The sequence below is a fragment of the Pinus tabuliformis genome, chromosome 2_1 (assembly GCF_031772625.1).
Source record: "Pinus tabuliformis cultivar Carrire ecotype Pingquan chromosome 2_1, CPIR1, whole genome shotgun sequence".
Classification (NCBI taxonomy): domain Eukaryota; kingdom Viridiplantae; phylum Streptophyta; class Pinopsida; order Pinales; family Pinaceae; genus Pinus; species Pinus tabuliformis.
In genome coordinates this window covers 353,142,899-353,157,027 of record NC_142299.1, presented here as the reverse complement: position 1 = coordinate 353,157,027, position 14,129 = coordinate 353,142,899, and positions in this window count along the sequence as shown.

Sequence of the window (14,129 nt, the reverse complement as noted above, 5' to 3'; positions counted from 1 at the left end):
ATATATATATATATATATATTCCTTTTATTTGTAGAACTTAACACCTAAATGCAATCATTGACCTCTCTCCTCTGTTTGTTTTTTCTTCAAGCTTGGGGTAGAGATTCAGGTTCTATGGGGAGCTTTACAAAGGACCACACATTTGTTGCCATACCTATAGGTAATCCATTTCCTCCAAATTATTATTATTACTTTTTTTTTTCCTTCTTGCATACTGGTTGAATATGTTTGTTTCATTATCCTTCTCATGGGTTAAATCCAATGTGAATTATGTAAGCCTATGGGCTGCACAAGCGGCACACTCCTCCCTTGATTGATTCATTTCGAATGGTATGGTAGTGGAGTTGGACCTAACCTTATATATGTATATATATTTCTCCTAATGATTCAGTCTTATAGTTAGGGTTACCTTAGTCCACCTTATGCAAATGTTTTTATTTTTGTTATAGGACCCTGATAATTTTGGATGCTAATACTCCTTAGCTTTTGTTCCACAACCCTTATGCAATTACCCTACCAGCGACATTTTAGGTGGGGTAAATTTTATGTTAATTGTGATGACTTCACCCCTCACTCTCAATGAATTTACGGATAACTATTCTTCTAATTCTTAGCTTTTCTCATTTGTTTCTATCACGTATGCGTAGGGCTCCTCTTGATCATGGTTTAACACACTAAATAGTTTCTTTCACAGTCACATTGGAGTAATTTACTTCCTCAATTTTTCTTTCGAGTCGGAGATCGTATTATGGACTCTTGTCCCTTTTTAAGGATGTCTGCGAACAACACTTTTCCTTTAGATGCATAAGGTTTGCAGGGATTTGTATCAGGACATCTACTTGTGATTTTAATCACTTTTCCGTGTCTATTATACTTGGATACTCCAGGTCCGATTATAACCCTCAAAGGTCGAAACTAAGTTTTTAATGTATAAAGAGCATTTGGTTATTACTCCACACATTAGCTACCTCACTCATCTGGATTATGTTGGTGTTTCGACTCTATAATATATTGTTATGATTCTTAATTATATTGTTATGATGCTCCACTATATTGTGAGGATTCTTCATTACTGAGAAATTAGAACTTGTCTATTTTTTTTATAATAATGTTTGCATTCTGGAAATATCAATGTGCTTACAAGGCTTCATTTAGTCGCTTATTTTGGGTCTACTCCACTCTACTATCGAATAAATAATGAGGCTCAAATGTTTTCATTTTTATTATCAAAAATGTATGCTGGTTTCAAATTTCTTTGTATAGAGCCTAACATTCGCTTTGCTTTGACATTGGTTTGTCGGTAGATACAAGACTAGATAAGATTTAATTAATGAAAGTACTTTATGTGTTTATTTTTGTTTTCCAAGACACTCAGCACTAGGAAATAGATTCCATTCTAGTTATGTATTTGTCTATCTCTCATTAATTATGATCAAGCCAAGAGATTTGAAATTCTCTCATCTTCCAAGCTACATATGGCCATGCACCTCTGTTCCCTTAATGTTTAATTAAAAATTACTAATAAGTGAAATATCTATTTACTCATTCGTAGAAGAACATGCTCTAGTCTTAGATTTTTTTATTTTTTATTTCCTAGTAATTATATAATTTATCATGTTTCGGACTCTCACTTGGGAGAAGTTATTTTTTCTGCAAATTGAAAATTGAAAATTTTAGGAGAAGTAAATTGAAAATTTTCTGCAACGCGAGCTTTATTTCCATAGGTTCTATGGAGTTTTACTCATCTAGACCCGACTTCGATATTATTTTTTTCTGTATTTTTCTTATATTGTGTTTCATGAACTCTTAATACCGAGCTACTGTTTCTAAATTTTGATTTTCTCTCTACATTTCATGTCATCAGATGTGTATGGTAAAATTTGTAAGGTAATTGTTGAAAGCATAAAAGATTTGTAAGGTAATTGTTGAAATCATAAAAGAAAATTACAGATTGAAACGATGCTTCTACACATTCGTGTCCTACGAAAGTACCTATTTCTACGTAGTCAAAAGTCTAACACAACTTCCAAGTATCTTCTCTTTTAGAGATGCACCATCATAGTTCATGAAATAGTTGAATACATAGATAACCTTAAACAAATAAATTCCAAATATATACAGCGACCAAATAAATAACACATCACTCAAACATAATAACATCATATACTCATGGGTCGCATGCATGCTTTTCTCCTAATACAATATATACACAACATGCGTTTAATTTCAAATTATTATTTTTTCATATTTTTTTTGCACAACAAATCGACCAGTACATTCTGAATTTAAATGTAACAGATCTCCTACCATATCAGCTACTGGAAATACACTTAGTAAGACAAACTAACCTCCAAACCATGAACTGAATTTCTCCAGTTCCCTGAGATGGGTTATGATTACCAAGGAATCAAAAACTTCTTCCTTCCAGTTAATGCATTAATGCATTTTATGCATTTCTTCCCTACCAGATTTTTCTTTAGTGGTGTTGCACTTTTCAAGAGTCTTCCAACCCACTAACCTAGGCTTCTTCTTTTTTTTATAAAGTCTGCCTTTCTCTCCCATGGTGCTTGATTCCACCCTTTGTTGTGGAGGTAAATCCTCTCTGCGGACAGAGACGATCCCTACTAGCCCAGACCATGTTTAGCAACAATCAAACAATGTTATCATGCAAGTTCCTAATTTCAAATTAAAGGTGGATGATGAGAACCTACTTGGATTCCAACGCTAATATTCGTAGAAGAGACGTCGCTCTCGTTCCTTTGCTTCGGACAGTCACGATCCCCACGATCTCCGTGATTGGACACCTGCACATGCAAAGAACAACGCAAATACAAGCATAAAATCCAATAGATGCAATTATATATCAGTCGGAAAGGATATAACTCAACATCAATCATTACAAAGGATAATGAGAGTGGAACCATAATGATATTCATCTATTATTGATAAATAACAAAGAAGAATACAACCATAGTTCTGACGTCAAATCCTCCTCTGGCTGGGTAGTCAACTACACAAGTCTTGCAAAGCTTGTTGGGATGGGAAACAAGCCTCTCTCTCTTGGGTGACAAGAATCTCCTCACTTAGGTTTGGCCTTATGGATGCAAAGAAGGCTCTTGCAACTTCAATACCTTGAACTCCTAGAACTCTTCCTATCCCTAGCACCATGCTCGAGCCAGCTTGCTCAAGGCAAAAGAATAAGATTTCATAGATAGAGGGGAAGGAGATAGGATCAACCAAAATATTCATGGGATTGGATTTATCACTTAGAAACTTCCATGAAAGGTGGCAAACCACTTCCCTTCTATGGAGATTCGAAGCCAAACCATCCTAACTCAACACGGATTCAGTTGGTGAATGGGTTAAGGAGAACCTTCGGAAGTTTGTTCGTTAAAAAATTTACCCAACTGGGTTGGTGCGAGTGCGACTCTGAGACAGAGCGCCAACTGGCGCGCCCTCTTTAGAGGATTTCCCCCATTGGCACGAGCAGTACACTGTGGAACCGCGCCAATGCAAAAAGAGGTCTTTTTATGGGTATTCTGCAGGAGATGTCTTTAGGGCATATAAAGCTCATACTTAGAGGAATATAATGCAACTCGGTTGGTGTGAGTGTGACTCTGAGACAGAGCACCAATGGCGCGCCCTCTTTAGAGGATTTCCCCCATTGGCGCGAGCGTTACACTGTGGAACTGCGCCAATGCAAAAAGAGGCCTTTTTATGGGTATTCTGCAGGAGATGTCTTCAGGGCATATGAAGCTCATACTTAGAGGAATATGACACAAGTGGTTTCAGGTCATGTCACTTCTCACAGGTCCCGGAATGAGTCCTCCAGTGTGCGGGAGAGGGGTAATAGGGACGGTGACAAACGGTGAAAAATTATTGTGTAACACCCTTACTCAGTGTTTTTCTTCAAGTGAGTGACTTAATGGATTTTTCTCTCCCATGACTAAGTCTTACTAATTATCTTGAAGAAATCTTTAGGAGTCCTTTTCAAGGAAGATTTATTTTACTCTCATCCATCCAAGATTTTTCCAAATTTGGCAAGAATCCATTTACTCTAGTGCTTCTTTCCCAAGATATTTTCCAACTGTTTTTTTCATTTATTAATACAACCTATTTATTACAATATTTTACTTTTCATATTCATTCCAATACATTAGTGTTTCTCTGCCATCAAGTTTACAACAATTCAATACAAAGTACAATGGTTCACATTATTGATCTCAAATATAATACATTTATATATTTTGAGTGAGATCCAACTATTTTCAATCTTGGAGAGAGACGTTGAAAGAATATATCATTAACCTCTAACAAATCCAAACTAAATTTACTAATGTAGCCATTAATCCTAACACTGTCCCTTAATGCTTGCAATGCAAAGAACAACACTAAGCCACATAACCATATTTGACTTTGATCTTGTCTGATCAACTCTTTATTAGCATGTCTATCCACTTTGATATTTCTTAGACCATGCTCATTTTCAACCACCACCTTTGAGCTACCACTTGATCTATTTAAGATGCAATTACTTTTGACCATCAGTAATGTATTTATATGATCGTTAATTGTTAAGTGGTTGTTGTTCTAGAGAAGTAGTCTTGATACTGAATTATTCTATTGGAAAACTCCCATCTGATGAAGACATAGTATGCTATGTTCACATATTATATAGGTGGAAAGTAGTGTAGATGTTGAATGTATCCAAAATCAATATTACAAAGTGAAATTTTTTACACACATATACACACAATGAATCACATTACTCAAAGTTATTTTTTTCAAGTCACTTCATCCTCTAAGAACCACAAATTGTAACAGACTGTAGACATAATCCAACTAGTGGCATGTTCATGTTGCACTACATAAAACAAGAACCACTAGTTTAAATTATCTTACTTTGGTCTATGATTTTCTTCTAAGTTTTCACACACAGGCACAAAATATATATATCATACATAGCACTACCAATATGAGTTGGATAGTCCTTGTGCTAGTGAAACCATAAATGTATCGAGGAGCAGAAAAACCCTCATCATCTTCTTCACAAGAAAAGATAAAACACCTTATTTATTCCAATATGAGAAGCTTGCATTGTTTTCTATGATTACAATATTTTGAATGTCACTCTAATTTTATGTAGTGAAAAAACTTTTTTTTAATGACTACCACTACGAATATAAGATTATATGTTATCTCCCTCCATATTTCTCATCGAATCAGCTTCCCTTGAAGTACATTTTTTCTCAGGATGAAGATGATATATCCTATGGCATACTCATGTTGCAAATGATAGAATCTGTCTATTCCATGGAGCTCCCATTGAATACCTCCTTGTCAGATTTCTCTATTAATCATACCACAGTTTAGCCTGCCATCACCATTTTCAATCCACGCAGACTGTGCCTATTATTAGGTGAATGAGAAAATTATCCAATGTTGGGTAACCATCAAAAATTATGTCCTTGGATCAATGGAAACACATTGACGAAGGTTGCATGATACTACATACATGAATCCTGAGACTAGTGAAAATTAAACCTAACAGTGATCATTATACCTCTAACCACATCTTGACAACTCTAGAAATAAATTGATTTTTTTTCATTTGTAACAAAGAGAGCGTAACTAATCACTAGGAAGAAGCACCAAATGGATCCAAATGGAAGAAAAACAACTGATCATAATGGGGTATAATTAATTAATATGAAACAAGATTGCACCACCAACAATAACAAGAAGGAGATCTGGGCTTGGAAACACATAAAATGCAATCCCTCTTGTGATCCTATTGCACTCTTAACCATAAGGATCTCATGGTACTTCAACTACCTCATGGATGAACAGGTGTTGTATATAATGCCCCATATTAATAAATCAATTAATAATAATAATAAACAATTTGATCATTTGTTTTGCATTATTTTCTAATATTACCCCATTGAAAATTCCAAGATACTACACATTTATAGCTGAATTTCTTGGATACTATGATTCTTACTAGGATAAGAATGAGAATGCACGTTCTCTAGGTTTGGAATTGTTAACATGCTTGAATGTATGGTTGAATAATAAGCTTTTTTGTTTTTAAAATCTAAATACATGCTACAATAGAGTTCATTATCACTATCAAGATTCATTTCTTAAAATATCAAGTACTATAGAGCTTCTAAGTAACATTAGGATGATTCTCGGAAGATGCATACTGCTGCAAAATTTATCCTTAGTAGTAGTGTTTTATTTTCACTATGCAATATCTTTATGATTATCTTCAAACTGCTAACTAATTTTTGGCATTAATTATATTATAATTAATATAAATCAGTTAAGAAAAATATTTTCTATATCTATAACATCTTTTAGGGAGCGTTCACATTGTATTTTTCCACATCAAAGAAAGAAAATAAAATAAATTTACAATTTGCTGGTTTCCTAAAACTTAGCAAATACCAGAAAATACTAGAGGATGGAAGTTATTTTTGTACAAATACGAAGAACTTAGAGAGGTTCATTTATTATGTTATTATTTCTTATATAGAAATATCCATGTTAAAAATTCAATTATTATTGTTCATGGTTAATTCAAATCATACTTACAGTAATAGAGTGAACTCTCGAGAAAGGATCACAAAGACAATGGTGATCACGTTTCTTTATTTATTTAATTTTGATACAATATTTCCTTTTCTATTTTAAGTAATTGTATGTTTCTTAATTATTTGTTTTTCTACAACTTAGATCAATAACGTTTTTAATTCCATTGATTTATTTATTTTTGGTTTTATGTTTGATTTAAGATTTGTTTAATATTTTAGTTGACTTATTTATTATGCATTGATTAGGATTAGGTTGGATTCGTTCTCAATGAGAGAGATTGTAACTATGTAACATAGTGAATGAGGTTTAGGTTTTTTTAAATATCTTTTTCTAAAAAGTGTTAAGATTAGTTTTTTATAAATATTGTAAATATTTTTTATAATAGAGATAAATTATTTTATTCAAAAGTAGTTGGTTGTATGAATTTTGTATAGGTTAATTTATTTTTGGTGAGATTGTTTTGGAAGTTTTTTGGGTGGGTTTTTTCATCTAATTTCTATAAAATCTTGTAGGAATTTATTGAAATCACAAACTTGATTGGTAGCTCCTACATAATTGAAGTGCCCTAGGTTTTTTGAGGGTGCTAATCCATATTTAAAGTCAAAAAACTAGTTTAAATAATACAAATCAAGATTTTACCTTTAATTTTTCTACTAAATTCTAGCACCAGAAAGTCCAAAAAATCACATTAAAAACAACTCCATTCAAATAACTCCCAAAAAAATTCAAGGCTCCCTTGATGAATAAAGAAATTAAAATAAATCCAAAGAAACAAGGTTTTGTTTATTCAAACAAACCTAAACCATTGCCATCAAAAATTAATCTTCTAGTTGAGATACCCCAATATAATGTTCTATAGCTTTTGACGAAAAAATTGTAATGCCAAGAATAGATCTTGGTTTAACATATATAATTTAGCAAATGATACTAGAAGGGCAGATCTCATGGCGGAACGGTTTAAAGATATTATCCTGGAACACAATTTGGTTGATATTTGTCCCTCCACTATTATTCCTACTTGGGATAACGAGCAGTCAAGGGCAAGTTACATTGCTAAGCGACTTTATCACTTTCTTCTACATGAACAAATCATCAAGTGGCTTGGGATGGTTTCCTCTGAAATTATTAGCTGCCACATATCTGACTATAGGCCTATTTCCCTCCACTAGTGATGGGATGAATACCATGGTGGCTTACCCTTCAAATTTAATTGGATTTGGGTGGAACATCCTACATATATTGATCTTGTAAAAGAGGTATGTGTTGGGTTGTGTTATATTCTTTCCACAACTAACCTACATAGTGAACTGGGGGGTTAGAGGGGGTGCGGAGCCCCCACTTCATTGCGTCGATTGTGTAGTGGGCGGATCACAGGGGGGGCAGTATTCCCCCTTGTCCAGGGGGTTTGAGGGGGGTAGGTAGCTCCCTTCTATGGGATCCGAGGCAGTGCCCCAGGAAAAAAAAAAGTTAGACCCTATATTAGGTTGAGCGAACCTACCTATGGTTTTTTGGTCCATGGTTTTGGATGTGATGGTTTTCGGTCCATGGTATTGGATGCTTCAGCATGTATAAATATGTATTGTAACATTGAAAGGAACATAATGAAAAATCAATTTCGTAGTCCCGGTTTTGGGATCCAGGGGAAAATCTCTGTGTATATTTGTTTTATGTGTTATGCCCTCGCATTGTTTATTTTCTGTGTTTTAGAATTCGTATGTAGGTAATTTATGTACAGGGTTAAAACCTACAGTTGGTACCAGAGCTATTTTGGCTTCAAAGGGACGCCTTTGTTGCTGAGGGGTTTTGCTCGGGCTTGTCGTAGACCCTGTTCAGTGGGAGATCTGCGAGATCGATTCTGGTGGGGAAAGAAGATGGCGAGTAGTGGAAAGATAGAGATCAAAAAATTTAATGGTCAGAGTTTTGACTTGTGGAAACTCAAGACGGAGGATCTGTTGGTGGATAAAGATCAGTGGATCACGATAGATCCGGGTACTAAACCAATGGGAGTGTCCGATGAAGAATGGAAAAGGTTGGATCGGAAGGCAAAAAGCACAATACGATTGTGTGTCTTAGATTTAGTATTGTTAAATGTATCAGGGGAAGCTACAGCGAAGGCTTTGTGGGACAAGTTAGGGACTTTATACCAATCTAAGTCTTTAGTGAATAAATTGTTCTTGCGGAAAAAGTTGTATAACTTGAAGATGAAAGATGGAGACTTTGTGACAGAGCATCTGAATGCATTTAATACTATGGTAATTTAGTTAGCATCTGTTGATATTAAAATTTCAGATGAAGATAAGTGCATCAGTTTGTTGTGTTCTCTACCAGATTCGTGGGATAATATGGTTATTGCAATAGGTAGCAATGCAACTGCCTTGCAGTTTGATGAAATAGTCTCAGCCTTGCTGACAGAGGAGATGAGACGGAAAAATATGGAGAGCTAGAATGGTGATGCCTTGTCTGTATGAGGATGGTCCCAGAATAGAAACAAAAATAAGTCATCGAGTGGGAGATCTAAATCTAGAGGGAGATCTAAATCTTCAGGGAAAGTTGAGAAATACAAAGCTCGGTTGGTAGCAAAGGGTTATTCCCAGGTGCTGGGAATTGATTTTGGTGATATTTTTTCTCCTGTTGCCAAGGTAACTTCAATTACGTTACTTTTATCTATTGCTACTACTTTTGATTTTGAGGTAGAACAAATGGATGTGAAGATAGCATTTCTTCATGGGGATGTGGAAGAGGAGATCTATATGAAGCAGCCTGAAGGCTTTGCGATGAAGGGTAAGAAAGAACTGGTATGCAAGTTAAAGAATTCTTTGTATGGGTTAAAACAGTCACCAAGGATGTGGTATCAGAAATTTGATACACTTATATGGGGACTTGGCTCCACCAGAAGCAAAGTAGATCACTTCGTGTATTCTAAATTAATTGGTGACCGTGTTATTTATCTAGTCTTGTATGTGGATGATATGTTGTTGGTTGGAAATGACAGAAAAATTAACTAGGATTTGAAGACCCAATTTTCATCCAAATTCGACATGGAAGATCATGGTGCTGCAAACTATATTTTTGGCATGGAAATTAAAAGAGATTGGGCAAAGAGGAAGCTCTGGTTAAACCAAAGCAAGTATGTTGAGACAATACGGCAGAGGTTTAATATGCAGGATAGTAAATAGGTGAAGGTTCCTATTCCTATAGGTGTAAAGTTATCTGTTGAATAGTGTCCCAAGACATAAGAAGAGGAAGAGGATATGTCTTGTGTTCCATATGCAAGTGCAGTCGATAGCCTAATGTATGCAATGGTCTATACTAGACCAGACATTGCACATGTAGTGGGAGTATTGAGCAGGTTTATGCCAAAACCAGGGAAGGAGCACTAGACAACAGTGAAGTGGGTTTTCAGGTGTTTGCATGGCACTAGTGATTATGGTTTGTGCTACCAAGGAAGACCAGGAATGGATAGAGTGTTGGATATTCGTGGCTTTGTTGATGCAGACTGGGCCGGAGATCTGGATCAGGGAAGATCTATAGGTGGGCATGTGTTTAACATATTTGGAGGTGCAGTTAGTTAGATGAGTAAGAAACAATCTGTAGTGGCACTATCAACTACAGAGGTAGAATACATGGCAGCGACTCATGCAAGCAAGGAAGCAGTTTAGTTACAGAGATTGTGTTCAAGTATGGGGTTAGTATAGGGAGCTATAAGGATAGACTGTGACAGCCAAAGTGAATTTTTCTTGGCAAAGAACCCTACTTATCATTCAAAGACAAAGCACATTGATGTTCAGTATCACTTTGTGATGGATATGATAGAAGACAAAAAGGTGTTGCTGGTAAAGGTGGACACTTTGAAGAATACTACAGATGCATTGACAAAATCTGTGAGCTTTGAGAAGTTCTCCTTGTGTAGAGAAACAATGGGCATTTCAGGGCTGGGAAAATGACTAAGCTCTCCTATGGGTTTTTGTGAAAAGAAAACAACAAGTGGGAGAATTTTGGGTTGTGTTATATTCTTTTCACGACTAACCTACGTAGTGAACCAAGCAGTTAGAGTGGGGGCAAAGCCCCCCCTTCGTTGTGTCGATCGCACATTGGGGGGGTCGTAGGGGGGGTGGCAGCGCCCCCTGTCCGAGGGGTTTGAGGGGGGTGGCTAGCCCCCCTCTACGGGGTCCGAGGTAGTGCCCGAGGAAAAACAAATTGGACCCTATATTAGTTTGGGCGAACCTAACTATGGTTTTTTGGTCCACGGTTTTGGATGTAATGGTTTTCGGTCCATGCTATTGGATGCTTCGGCATGTATAAATATGTATTATAACATTGAAAGGAACATAATGAAAAATCAAGCTAGTAGTCTTGATTTTGGGATCCAAGGGAAAATCTCTGTGTATATGTGTTTTATGTGTTATGCTCTCACATTGTTTATTTTCTGTGTTTTAGAATTCATATGCAGGTAATTTCTATATAGGGTTAAAACCTACAGTATGGCACAGAGATGTGATTCGGCACCCCTCCCATATGAGGTTCTTTATGAGCTAGGGATCCTAGGAAAGGAGACAAAGCAGTGGGAGATTAGGAAGAAGCGACATTTGAGTATAGATCTTACGACTATAAAAAAAGAACTCTTGGAGATCTTCCCTCACTTATCTGGACACTCTCTCCCAAATGACATTCGTAGTTGCATACATGCACTGGAATCGCATCGGCATAATCTACTGCACATCAAGGAGATTACATGGAGATTAAAGAGTGGAGCTATATGGATCTGGGAAGGTGACCGGAACACCAAGTTATTCCATAGATATTCTCATTACAGGCATCGAACAAACTCTATATGGGAGATTTATGATACAAATGGAAACAAATGCTAAACCCAAAAGGATATTAGTCGAGCTGTAGTATCCCATTTTCAATAGGTTTAACGCTAAAGTACATAGAACTACCCTGAGGATCAAATTTGGGGGATACAACACTACCACAACATTTTCGACGAAGATGCAAGTCGGGCCCTCTTCAAATCAATCTCGATGAAGGAAATATTGAAGGTCCTAAAATCTTTCAAAGGCAATAAGAGCCTCAGTCCCAATAGGTGGACAGTCGAACTGTTCACTCATTCTTTCGACCTCTATCAAGCAGATATGGTCAACTTGGTCGAAGAATCCCGAGTACAAGGATATGTACACCCCCTATTAAACTCTACCTATATTGCATTGATTATGAAGAAGCCACTCTTACATTCCTTCTTGGACTTCCACACCATATCACTCTGTAATATTATCTATAAAATAATCTCCAAGACCATTGCAAACCGTATGCGGCTCACCCTCTCCTCGTTTATCTCTCCACAACAATTTGATTTTCTTAAAAATCGACAGATACACGATGCAGTTTCAATCCCACAAGAATGTATGCATTCTATTCACTCTAAGAATTTCTACTGCAATCATGAAGGTAGACCTTAAAAAATCCTTCGACTGTTTGGATTGGGGTTACTTGTGATTGGTCCTCCACAAGGTGGGAATACAACCCTGTGTTGTTGAGTGGATCATGGCATGCGTTTCAAGTGTTCAATTTGTGGTGATTATAAATGGATACCCGACGACATATTTCAAGGTCAGGCGAGGTCTTCGATAGGGTTGTTCTCTTTCACCCCTCCTTTTTATTCTGGCGTTGGATGGACTAAGCCTTCACATTACAAATGTTGCTATTGAAGTCCATTTCCTACCACTCCACATTGGCAGAAATATTCGGATCTCCCACAGCTTCTTCGTCGATGACGTGCTCATCATGGGGCTTCTCAACAGGTTTTCTTGGCTACACCTTTTCCATATTTTCACTAAATTCGGAAATGCAACTAGTCTTATAATGAACCAAAGTAAATCTGTTATTGTACATGATCATGGCGATAAGGATATTACTGACTACATTGCTAGTTTGTTTGGGGTTGCTTCCGAGCCCATGTTTGGTGGTATGAAATATCTTGGCTTCCATATTAAGCCATGTAAATACAAGGTCTTAGATTAGCAGTGGCTTGTTGACCGATTCTATCGGAAAATTTTGGGCTGGGAATTTAGATGTCTTTCTATGGGAGGACACTTCACTCTAACTCAGGTTGTGATAACTCAGATGGGTGTGTACTGGGAACACTTATTCCATCTACCCATCTCCATCATAAAAAAATTAAATGGGATCATTGCTCATTTCATCTAGTCCAGAATGTGGCAGAAGCACAAGTATCATCTAACCAAACTTGATCATATCTCCATGCCGAAGCGACTGGGAGGCTAGGGCATATTGCATTTGAAGAGATTTGGCTATGATCTTCTACTCAAATAATTATGGACGAGGATCTTTGGTACAGGCACTTGGAGTTCAATCATAAAACATAAATATCTAAAATACATCGACCTTGTGGACTGGATGCGGAGGGGATGTATTGGCTACAATACAAGCTCTATTTTCTAACGTAGCTTTAAAAAGATCATTCATTATTTTCTATCACTGCTCACATGGAAACTGGGTATTGGACACCACACTCTGAACTACAATTGAGCATGCACACTAAAAGGTAAAAAAAACTAAAACTAGCCTAGAGATCATATACCTAGCGGGGTTTTTTGATGGTGCATCACAATGTAGCACATGTGGATGCAGTTTCATAATCCTATTTTCACCTGAGCAGGCATATCATGTTCACTGGGGTGCAGGTAAAGGCACTAATACAAAGGCAGAGGCAATGGCATTATGGGGCCTACTCTGGTTTGTTCATTTTCTGGGTATATCTACTATTCACATATTTAGGGACTCCAAAATCATCATTGATTTTGTTTGTAGTTAGGCTACCATATACAAGCCCACTCTACAAGGTTGGTTACAACAAATCACAACACTCTGGAGTTCACTCCAACACTCCTCGATTCAACATATTAGTAGGGAGTTCAATATAGATGTGGACAGTCTCTCCAAAAAAGGCATTATGGACAAACTGGATGGCTTACACATTGAGATCAAGATGGGAGACACTTGCATGGAGGCTGGGATGCTGCCACTACCGAGAAAAAATTTCTCACCCAAACATATTTCTTATTTTTCATTTTGAATCACTAATGGACCTTCTCTAACATTCTCTGTGGCTATTAGTAACTAGTTACAACATTTCAGTTTTCATCATGTCTATCAGATACACGACTTTATCTATTATATAAGATCTTTCTGTAGCGATGATAATTAGTATGTTTGTGTGATTGCTAATTAGAAAATATCCTATCTCTGATATGTTTTTGCTTTGGAAGCATCCCATGAAGTAAATGTAACTATTTTTTGACTGCATATATCGCTTTTTTCATGTGTGAAAAACAAAAAATTATAAATAAATTTATAAAAAAAAAATAAAAAAGTAAAAAAAAAAATAAAAAAATCTAATTTAGTCTCGAAGAAAAACATAGCTCGCTACTATGCACATTGACAATGTCAAAGGCTTGATCATAAGTTTCTAAGGAATTGTAAGGAAAGTGATAAGTCGCCAAGTGGT